The following is a 12,524-nucleotide window of genomic DNA, read 5'->3' as shown; positions in this document are numbered from 1 at the left end:
GTCAGTAATGGTGTGGGGTGGCATTTCTTTGGAGGGCCGCACAGCCCTCCATGTGCTCGCCAGAGGTAGCCTGACTGCCATTAGGTACCGAGATGAGATCCTCAGACCCCTTGTGAGACCATATGCTTGTGCGGTTGGCCCTGGGTTCCTCCTAATGCAAGACAATGCTAGACCTCATGTGGCTGGAGTGTGTCAGCAGTTCCTGCAAGACGAAGGCATTGATGCTATGGACTGGCCCGCCCGTTCCCCAGACCTGAATCCAATTGAGCACATCTGGGACATCACGTCTCGCTCTATCCACCAACGTCACGTTGCACCACAGACTGTCCAGGAGTTGGCAGATGCTTTAGTCCAGGTCTGGGAGGAGATCCCTCAGGAGACCGTCCGCCACCTCATCAGGAGCATGCACAGGCGTTGTAGGGAGGTCATACAGGCACGTACACACACTACTGAGCCTCATTTTGACTTGTTTTAAGGACATTACATCAAAGTTGGTTCAGCCTGTAGTGTGTTTTTCCACTTTAATTTTGAGGGTGACTCCAAATCCAGACCTCCATGGGTTAAAAAATTTGATTTCCATATTTTTTTTTTGTGTCATTTTGTTGTCAGCACATTCAACTATGTAAAGAACAAAGTATTTCAGAAGAATATTTAATTAGTTCAGATCTAGGATGTGTTATTAGTGTGTTCCCTTTATTTTTTTGAGCAGTGTATATATGTATATACACTCACCTAAAGAATTATTAGGAACACCTGTTCTATTTCTCATTAATGCAATTATCTAGTCAACCAATCACATGGCAGTTGCTTCAATGCATTTAGGGGGGTGGTCCTGGTCAAGACAATCTCCTGAACTCCAAACTGAATGTCAGAATGGGAAAGAAAGGTGATTTAAGCAATTTTGAGCGTGGCATGGTTGTTGGTGCCAGACGGGCCGGTCTGAGTATTTCACAATCTGCTCAGTTACTGGGATTTTCATGCACAACCATTTCTAGGGTTTACAAAGAATGGTGTGAAAAACATCCAGTATGCGGCAGTCCTGTGGGCAAAAATGCCTTGTGGATGCTAGAGGTCAGAGGAGAATGGGCCGACTGATTCAAGCTGATAGAAGAGCAACGTTGACTGAAATAACCACTCGTTACAACCGAGGTATGCAGCAAAGCATTTGTGAAGCCACAACACGCACAACCTTGAGGCGGATGGGCTACAACAGCAGAAGACCCCACCGGGTACCACTCATCTCCACTACAAATAGGAAAAAGAGGCTACAATTTGCACGAGCTCACCAAAATTGGACTGTTGAAGACTGGAAAAATGTTGCCTGGTCTGATGAGTCTCGATTTCTGTTGAGACATTCAAATGGTAGAGTCCGAATTTGGCGTAAACAGAATGAGAACATGTATCCATCATGCCTTGTTACCACTGTGAAGGCTGGTGGTGGTTTAATGGTGTGGGGGATGTTTTCTGGGCACATTTTAGGCCCCTTAGTGCCAATTGGGCATCGTTTAAATGCTACGGTCTACCTGAGCATTGTTTCTGACCATGTCCATCCCTTCATGACCACCATGTACCCATCCTCTGATGGCTACTTCCAGCAGGATAATGCACCATGTCACAAAGCTCGAATCATTTCAAATTGGTTTCTTGAACATGACAATGAGTTCACTGTACTAAAATGGCCCCCACAGTCACCAGATCTCAACCCAATAGAGCATCTTTGGGATGTGGTGGAACGGGAGCTTCTTGCCCTGGATGTGCATCCCTCAAATCTCCATCAACTGCAAGATGCTATCCTATCAATGTGGGCCAACATTTCTAAAGAATGCTATCAGCACCTTGTGGAATCAATGCCACGTAGAATTAAGGCAGTTCTGAAGGCAAAAGGGGGTCCAATACCGTATTAGTATGGTGTTCCTAATAATTCTTTAGGTGAGTGTATATATACAGGGTGAGCCATTTATATGGATACACCTTAATAAAATGGGAATGGTTGGTGATATTAACTTCCTGTTTGTGGCACATTAGTATATGTGAGGGGGGAAACTTTTCAAGATGGGTGGTGACCATGGCGGCCATTTTGAAGTCGGCCATTTTGAATCCAAGTTTTGTTTTTTCAATAGGAAGAGGGTCATGTGAGACATCAAACTTATTGGGAATTTCACACGAAAAACAATGGTGTGCTTGGTTTTAATGTAACTTTATTCTTTCATGAGTTATTTACAAGTTTCTGACCACTTATAAAATGTGTTCAATGTGCTGCCCATTGTGTTGGATTGTCAATGCAACCCTCTTCTCCCACTCTTCACACACTGATAGCAACACCGCAGGAGAAATGCTAGCACAGGCTTCCAGTATCCATAGTTTCAGGTGCTGCACATCTCGTATCTTCACAGCATAGACAATTGCCTTCAGATGACCCCAAAGATAAAAGTCTAAGGGGGTCAGATCGGGAGACCTTGGGGGCCATTCAACTGGCCCACGACGACCAATCCACTTTCCAGGTAACTGTTCATCTAGGAATGCTCGGACCTGACACCCATAATGTGGTGGTGCATCATCTTGCTGGAAAAACTCAGGGAACGTGCCAGCTTCAGTGCATAAAGAGGGAAACACATCATCATGTAGCAATTTCGCATATCCAGTGGCCTTGAGGTTTCCATTGATGAAGAATGGCCCCACTATCTTTGTACCTCATATACCACACCATACCATCAATTTTTTTGTTCCAACAGTCTTGGAGGGATCTATCCAATGTGGGTTAGTGTCAGACCAATAGCGTTGGTTTTGTTTGTTAACTTCACCATTCACATAAAAGTTTGCCTCATCACTGAACAAAATCTTCTGCGTAAACTGAGGGTCCTGTTCCAATTTTTGTTTTGCCCATTCTGCAAATTCAGTGCGCCGATCTGGGTCATCCTCGTTGAGATGCTGCAGTAGCTGGAGTTTGTAAGGGTGCCATTTGTGAGTAGCTAATATCCGCCGAAGGGATGTTCGAATAATGCCACTCTCCAGTGACATGCGGCGAGTGCTACGCTGTGGGCTCTTGCTGAATGAAGCTAGGACAGCCACTGATGTTTCTTCATTAGAGACAGATTTCATGCGTCCACATTTTGGCAAATCCAACACTGAACCAGTTTCACGAAACTTAGCAAGCAGTTTGCTAACTGTAGCATGGGAGATGGGTGGTCTCGTAGGGTGTCTTGCATTGAAATCTGCTGCAATGACCCGGTTACTGCTTTCACCAGACATCAACACAATTTCTATCCGCTCCTCACGTTTTAACCTCGGCGACATGTCAATGGCTGTAAACAAAGAGAAACTTGTAAATAACTCATGAAAGAATAAAGTTACGCTAAAAATAAACACACCATTGTTTTTTGTGTGAAATTCCCAATAAGTTTGATGTGTCACATGACCCTCTTCCTATTGAAAAAACAAAACCTGGATTCAAAATGGCCGACTTCAAAATGGCCGCCATGGTCACCACCCATCTTGAAAAGTTTCCCCCCTCACATATACTAATGTGCCACAAACAGGAAGTTAATATCACCAACCATTCCCATTTTATTAAGGTGTATCCATATAAATGGCCCACCCTGTATATACACTGCTCAAAAAAATAAAGGGAACACTTAAACAACACAATGTAACTCCAAGTCAATCACATGTCTGTGAAATCAAACTGTCCACTTAGGAAGCAACACTGAGTGACAATCAATTTCACATGCTGTTGTGCAAATGGGATAGGCAACAGGTGGAAATTATAGGCAATTAGCAAGACACCCCCAATAAAGGAGTGGTTCTGCAGGTGGTGACCACAGAACACTTCTCAGTTTCTATGCTTCCTGGCTGATGTTTTGGTCACTTTTGAATGCTGGCGGTGCTTTCACTCTAGTGGTAGCATGAGACAGAGTCTACAACCCACACAAGTGGCTCAGATAGTGCAGCTTATCCAGGATGGCACATCAATGCGAGCTGTGGCAAGAAGGTTTGCTGTGTCTGTCAGCGTAGTGTACTGAGCATGGAGGCGCTACCAGGAGACAGGCCAGTACATCAGGAGACGTGGAGGAGGCCGTAGGAGGGCAACAACCCAGCAGCAGGACCGCTACCTCCGCCTTTGTGCAAGGAGGAACAGGAGGAGCACTGCCAGAGCCCTGCAAAATGACCTCCAGCAGGCCACAAATGTGCATGTGTCTGCTCAAACGGTCAGAAACAGACTCCATGAGGGTAATATGAGGGCCCGACGTCCACAGGTGGGGGTTGTGCTTACAGCCCAACACCGTGCAGGACGTTTGGCATTTGCCAGAGAACACCAAGATTGGCAAATTCTCCACTGGCGCCCTGTGCTCTTCACAGATGAAAGCAGGTTCACACTGAGCACATGTGACAGACGTGAAGATGCCGTGGAGAACGTTCTGCTACCTGCAACATCCTCCAGCATGACCGGTTTGGCATTGGGTCAGTAATGGTGTGGGGTGGCATTTCTTTGGAGGGCCGCACAGCCCTCCATGTGCTCGCCAGAGGTAGCCTGACTGCCATTAGGTACCGAGATGAGATCCTCAGATCCCTTGTGAGACCATATGCTGGTGCGGTTGGCCCTGGGTTCCTCCTAATGCAAGACAATGCTAGACCTCATGTGGCTGGAGTGTGTCAGCAGTTCCTGCAAGACGAAGGCATTGATGCTATGGACTGGCCCGCCCGTTCCCCAGACCTGAATCCAATTGAGCACATCTGGGACATCATGTTTCGCTCTATCCACCAACGTCACGTTGCACCACAGACTGTCCAGGAGTTGGCAGATGCTTTAGTCCAGGTCTGGGAGGAGATCCCTCAGGAGACCGTCCGCCACCTCATCAGGAGCATGCACAGGCGTTGTAGGGAGGTCATACAGGCACGTGGAGGCCACACACACTACTGAGACTCATTTTGACTTGTTTTAAGGACATTACATCAAAGTTGGATTAGCCTGTAGTGTGTTTTTCCACTTTAATTTTGAGTGTGACTCCAAATCCAGACCTCCATGGGTTGAAAAATTTGATTTCCATTTTTTAATTTTTGTGTGATTTTGTTGTCAGCACATTCAACTATGTAAGGAACAAAGTATTTCAGAAGAATATTTAATTAACTCAGATCTAGGATGTGTTATTTTTGTGTTCCCTTTATTTTTTTGAGCAGTGTATATATATATATATATATATATATCTATATCAGAAAATAGGGCAGCACTTCTCCAAAACAGCAATTCGGGTGCCAGCGTTCGACCCTTGATACCAGGTGTACAGGGAGTGCAGAATTATTAGGCAAGTTGTATTTTTGAGGATTAATTTTATTATTGAACAACAACCATGTTCTCAATGAACCCAAAAAACTCATTAATATCAAAGCTGAATATTTTTGGAAGTAGTTTTTAGTTTGTTTTTAGTTTTAGCTATTTTAGGGGGATATCTGTGTGTGCAGGTGACTATTACTGTGCATAATTATTAGGTAACTTAACAAAAAACAAATATATACCCATTTCAATTATTTATTTTTACCAGTGAAACCAATATAACATCTCAACATTTACAAATATACATTTCTGACATTCAAAAACAAAACAAAAACAAATCAGTGACCAATATAGCCACCTTTGTTTGCAAGGACACTCAAAAGCCTGCCATCCATGGATTCTGTCAGTGTTTTGATCTGTTCACCATCAACATTGCGTGCAGCAGCAACCACAGCCTCCTAGACACTGTTCAGAGAGGTGTACTGTTTTCCCTCCTTGTAAATCTCACATTTGATGATGGACCACAGGTTCTCAATGGGGTTCAGATCAGGAGGCCATGTCATTAGATTTTCTTCTTTTATACCCTTTCTTGCCAGCCACGCTGTGGAGTACTTGGACGCGTGTGATGGAGCATTGTCCTGCATGAAAATCATGTTTTTCTTGAAGGATGCAGACTTCTTCCTGTACCACTGCTTGAAGAAGGTGTCTTCCAGAAACTGGCAGTAGGACTGGGAGTTGAGCTTGACTCCATCCTCAACCCGAAAAGGCCCCACAAGCTCATCTTTGATGATACCAGCCCAAACCAGTACTCCACCTCCACCTTGCTGGCGTCTGAGTCGGACTGGAGCTCTCTGCCCTCTACCAATCCAGCCACGGGCCCATCCATCTGGCCCATCAAGACTCACTCTCATTTCATCAGTCCATAAAACCTTAGAAAAATTAGTCTTGAGATATTTCTTGGCCCAGTCTTGACGTTTCAGCTTGTGTGTCTTGTTCAGTGGTGGTCGTCTTTCAGCCTTTCTTACCTTGGCCATGTCTCTGAGTATTGCACACCTTGTGCTTTTGGGCACTCCAGTGATGTTGCAGCTCTGAAATATGGCCAAACTGGTGGCAAGTGGCATCTTGGCAGCTGCACGCTTGACTTTTCTCAGTTCATGGGCAGTTATTTTCCGCCTTGGTTTTTCCACACGCTTCTTGCGACCCTGTTGACTATTTTGAATGAAACGCTTGATTGTTTGATGATCACGCTTCAGAAGCTTTGCAATTTTAAGAGTGCTGCATCCCTCTGCAAGATATCTCACTATTTTTGACTTTTCTGAGCCTGTCAAGTCCTTCTTTTGACCCATTTTGCCTAAGGAAAGGAAGTTGCCTAATAATTATGCACACCTAATATAGGGTGTTGATGTCATTAGACCACACCCCTTCTCATTACAGAGATGCACATCACCTAATATGCTTAATTGGTAGTAGGCTTTCGAGCCTATACAGCTTGGAGTAAGACAACATGCATAAAGAGGATGATGTGGTCAAAATACTCATTTGCCTAATAATTCTGCACGCAGTGTATAAATAGCTGTAGAAATCCACGGCACACCTCTGTATATAGTGAATTTTTTTTATCTTTATTCACACATTTCACAGCACAGCTGTTGTGACATGTGTGAATAAAGACGCATTTTTTTCACCATATACAGAGGTGTGCGGTGGATTTCTACAGCTATATAAGCGAATTTCATATTTCGAATTCATTCACGCTTCATTTGGTGGTAAAAGCAGAATTGCGTTATGGATTCCGTTACCACGGACCATAACGCAGTTCTATGACAGAATGCATCTAAATGCATTCCGTTATTCATTCAGTCACAATAGAAGTCTATGGGCTGCATAACGGATCTGTCCCGTTTCCTTTATGCAGGGGACTGACCCCCCACAGTGCCTTGCCACTTTAAAATGGGACCTCCACAGCAGCCCATCCCCTTAACTTTGACCTTTACAGCAGCCCGCCCCTTTAACAGTGAGTTTCACAGCACCCGACTCCAGGGCCGGTACAAGGCAGGGGCCGAAGGAGCGGGTGCCCTGGGCGCTACAAGGAGGGGGGCGCAGGTGGGCCGGCAAGCCTGAGTGCCGCAAGGCCGCGGCCCTGGTGACAAGTGGGGGCGGCCGCGGCCGGCGGCAGGGCAGAGCAGGAGATGAGCGCTTCCATTGCGGAAGCGCTCATCTCCATAGTCATCTGTATTGCAGTCCTCAGGACTGCAATACAGATGCCTGCGCTGCGGCAGAGGAGGGAGAGGTGTGTCCCCTCCTGTTCCTCTGATAGGCTGCCGGCCTAATGCTGGCAGCCTATCAGAGGCCGGTGCAGGCGGCGCGATGACGTCATCGCGTCGCCTGACTGCCGTATAGCGAGGGACACAGACGGAAGAGGCGGCCTGCATCGCATCACATTGCTGGAGGTAAGTATAAGTTTTTTTTATTTTTTATTTTATTTATATAGGTACAATACTGGGCTGGGCTGGCACATAAGGGGGGACTACTGGGCTGGGCTGGCACATGATAAGGGGGGCTGCCTACTGGGCTGGCACATGATAAGGGGGGACTACTGGGCTGGGCTGGCACATAAGGGGGGCTACTGGGCTGGCACATGATAAGGGGGGACTACTGGGCTGGCACATGATAAGGGGGGCTACTGGCACATGATAAGGGGGGCTACTGGCACATAAGGGGGGCTACTGGCCCATAAGGGGGCTACTGGCACATAAGGGGGGCTATTGGCACATAAGGGGGGCTACTGGCCCATAAGGGGGCTATTGGCAATAAGGGGGGCTACTGGCACATGATATGGGGGGCTACTGGCACATGATATGGGGGCACTCTGGCTACTGGCACATGATATGGGGGCACTCTGGCTACTGGCACATGATATGGGGGGGGGGCTCTGGCTACTGGCACATGATATGGGGGCACTCTGGCTACTGGCACATGATATGGGGGGGGGCTCTGGCTACTGGCACATGATATGGGGGGGGGCTCTGGCTACTGGCACATGATATGGGGGCATCTATGGGGGCACATCTTACTGCAGATTATTTAGGGGCATCTACTGAGGCTAAAAAGAAGATATTTTATATGGGGGGCTCTGTATAGGGGCATTTTATACTGGGACACATTATGGTGGGTACTATGGGGAAGGGGGGAGCACTATGGGGGTCATCTACGGGGGCACTGAGAAGGGGTATTTTATGTTGGCACATTATGGGAACATTAGCTCAACTGGGGGCATTACAAAGGGGTATGTTTTGCATATTATAAGGAGAATTATTACTACTGGGGGGGCATTATGGTGGGCTTTATTACTCCCCCATGGTATGACCCCCTAGTAGCAGCACCAGCCTCTCCCTGCTCTGCTATTCCTCTGCCCCTTCTCCAAATCCTTATTATGAAATCTTTCTCATTAGGATAAAGCACAACATCAGCTCCACCGAGCCCCCGGCCAAGTGTTGAAGTGGCGTCCGAGATCCCCAAGGGCCAAGTCAAGTAACTGTAAGTTTTTATGGGGGTTCTACAAAAGAGCTATCGTGGGGCAAAGTTCATATTCGTGTTTACACACGTGTTTTAAAATGAATACTTTCAAAGTCCCACAGTCCTTTGTTCTATTGCTTTAAGTATATTCTTGTTTTGAAACAACATTGATTCTTTCTTAAAAACGGGGGGGGGGGGGGGGGGGGCGCAGTTTGCCATCTTCGCCCTGGGCACCAAATGGCCTTGTCCCAGCCCTGCCCGACTCCCTTGACAGTGACCTCCTCAGGGGCCCGCCCCCTTAACAGTGACCTCCACAGTACCCCGCTGCCTTAACAGTGACCTCACAATACCCTGCTGCCTTAACAGTGACCCCCACAGCAGTTTCCCCTTTAATAGTGACCTCTGCCCCCTTAACAGTGCCCGCCCCTTTAACAGTGACCTCCACAGCACCCGTCCCTTTAACAGTGACCTCCATAGTGCCCTCCCCTTTAACAGTGACCTCCACAGTGCCCACCCCTTTAACAGTGACCTCCACAGTACCCCGCTGCCTTAACAGTGACCTCACAATACCCTGCTGCCTTAACAGTGACCTCCACAGCAGTTCCCCCTTTAATAGTGGCCCCTTAACAGTGACCTCCACAGTGCCCGCCCCTTTAACAGTGACCTCCACAGCACCCGCCCCTTTAATAGTGACCTCCATAGTGCCCGCCCCTTTAACAGTGACCTCAACAGTGGCCGCCCCTTTAACAGTGACCTCCACAGCGCCCGCCCCTTTAACAGTAACCTCCACAGCGCCCTGCCCCTTTAACAGTGACTTCCACAGTGTCCGCCCCTTTAACAGTGACCTCCACAGCACCCACCCCTTTAACAGTGACCTCCACATTGCCCGCCCCTTTAACAGTGACCTCCACAGCGCCCACCCCTTTAACAGTGACCTTCATAGTGCCACACCAGTTTAACAGTGACCTCAACAGTGGCCGCCCCTTTAACAGTGACCTCCACAGCGCCCGCCCCTTTAACAGTAACCTCCACAGCGCCCTGCCCCTTTAACAGTGACTTCCACAGTGTCCGCCCCTTTAACAGTGACCTCCACAGCACCCACCCCTTTAACAGTGACCTCCACATTGCCCGCCCCTTTAACAGTGACCTCCACAGCGCCCACCCCTTTAACAGAGACCTTCATAGTGCCACACCCCTTTAACAGTGACCTCCACAGTGCCCTGCCCCTTTAATTTTTACCTTTATTTTTTCAATCCCTGTCGGCTGTGGAGGGGAAGGGGGCATGGCCTAACCGGATCAGGGGCGTGGCTTATCGGGACCTGGGGGCAGGGTTTTTAAGTCCGTCTTTTGAGGGTGGCCTGAATGGCCACCCTACCTGTCCCCTGAACTGTGACCTTCACAGCACTTCGCTCCCTTAACAGTGTCATCCACAGCACCCTGCCCCTTTAAAGCTGACCTGCAGCAGTATAGAAAAATAGCTGGGTTGTTATGGAAACCTGGAGTAAAACTGTGTGTATGTGGAGACGCCTGCGAAGTTCTATTGGCTGATAAGGGACATGCGACCGTGTGTATGGCAGTTGGGATATGACGAGAAAGACTTGTAGGCTTGTATTGGCTAGTGCAGGTCATTTATTGGGAATATCTCAGGAACAGTACGTCCTAGAGAGCTGAGACCCCCACAAGATTTCTTTCCAGGTAACAAGGGATGTGCATACCAAGTTTCGTTGAAATCGATGGTTGCGTTTTTAAGTGATCGTGGAACATACACACACACATATATACACTGAACAAAAATATAAACGTAACACTTTTGGTTTTGCTCCCATTTTGCATGAGCTGAACTCAAAGATCTGAAACATTTTCTACATACACAAAAGACCCATTACTCTCAAATATTGTTCACAAATCTGTCTAAATCTGTGTTAGTGAGCACTTCTCCTTTGCTGAGATAATCCATCCCACCTCACAGGTGTGGCATATCAAGGTGCTGATTAGACAGCATGAATATTGCACAGGTGTGCCTTAGACTGCCCACAATAAAAGTCCACTCTGAAATGTGCAGTTTGATCACACAGCACAATGCCACAGATGTCGCAATGTTTGAGGCGTGCTGACTGCAGGAATGTCTACCAGAGCTGTTGCCCGTGCAATGAATGTTAATTTCTCTACCATAAGCCATCTCCAAAGGCATATCAGAGAATTTGGCAGTACATCCAACTAGCCTCACAACCGCAGACCATTTGCAACCACACCAGCGCAGGACCTCCACATCTACCATGTTCACCTCCATGATCGTCTGAGACCAGCCACCCGGACAGCTGCAGCAACAATCGGTTTGTATAACCAAAGAATTTCTGCACAAACTGTCAGAAACGTCTCAGGAAAGGTCATCTGCATGCTCATCGTCCTCATCGGGGTCTGGACCTGACAGCAGTTCGTCAGTGGGCAAAGGCTCACATTCGATGGCGTCTGGCACGTTGGATAGGCATTCTGTTCACGGATGAGTCCCGGTTTTCACTGTTCAGGGCAGCTGGCAGTCAGCGTGTGTGGCGTTGTGTGTGTGAGTGGTTTGCTGACGTCAACGTTGTGGATCGAGTGGCCCATGGTGGTGGTGGGGTTATGGTATGGGCAGGTGTATGTTATGGACAACGAACACAGGTGCATTTTATTGATGGCATTTTGAATGCACAGAGATACCGTGACGAGATCCTGAGGCCCATTTGTTGTGCCATTCATCCACGACCATCACCTCATGTTGCGGTTGTGAGGCCGGTTGGATGTACTGCCAAATTCTCTGAAACGCCTTTGGAGATGGCTTAGAGGTAGAGAAATGAACATTGATTGCACGGGCAACAGCTCTGGTAGACATTCCTGCAGTCAGCATGCCAATTGCACGCACCCTCAAACGTTGCAACATCTGTGGCATTGTGCTGTTTGATCAAACTGCACATTTCAGAGTGGCCTTTCATTGTGGGCAGTCTAAGGCACACCTGTGCAATATTCATGCTGTCTAATCAGCACCTTGATATGCCACACCTGTGAGGTGGGATGGATTATCTCGGCAAAGGAGAAGTGCTCACTAACACAGCTTTAGACAGATTTGTGAACAATATTTGAGAGTAATGGGTCTTTTGTGTATGTAGAAAATGTTTCAGATCTTTGAGTTCAGCTCATGCAAAATTGGAGCAAAACCGAAACTGTTGCGTTTATATTTTTGTTCAGTGTATGTACACGTCCTTTATATATATAGAAGATAAATATATAAATAAATAAAAATATTGTGGTGTCTCACATGTTATTTTACAGGGTGAAGTAATTGAGGGGTATATGTGTCTCCCAGGTTCCTAACAAATTCAGAGGAAAGCAATTTAGGAAAGGGTTAAAACCTGTAGCCTGGGTCCTGATGAGGAGCACCTGGGAAGGTGCTAGTTAACCAGGCTCCCCAGGTCACTTGTCCTCTCAGCCTTGGGAGAGGGAGAAGCCTCATCTCTCTGATAGACCCTGACTGTCCTATGCAAGGAAACCACAAGTATCCCAGGTTGCTGTACAGACAATGTGTTTATTTGGTTGGACTGAGGATAGCTCAGCCACGTCCTAGAGAGGGACCTAATGTTTAGTTAGAGCCTGGACAAGGCGAGGTGTTGTGTTTATGATTTTTGTTTTATGCAACCTGTGGAAATAAAACTGGCAGGACGTAGGTATAATAAACTTCTGTCTCCTGAGTCCTCCTTGTACGTAA

Source organism: Bufo bufo, chromosome 1 (assembly GCF_905171765.1).
Source record: "Bufo bufo chromosome 1, aBufBuf1.1, whole genome shotgun sequence".
Classification (NCBI taxonomy): Eukaryota; Metazoa; Chordata; class Amphibia; order Anura; family Bufonidae; genus Bufo; species Bufo bufo.
Note: the sequence above shows the minus strand (reverse complement) of the source record.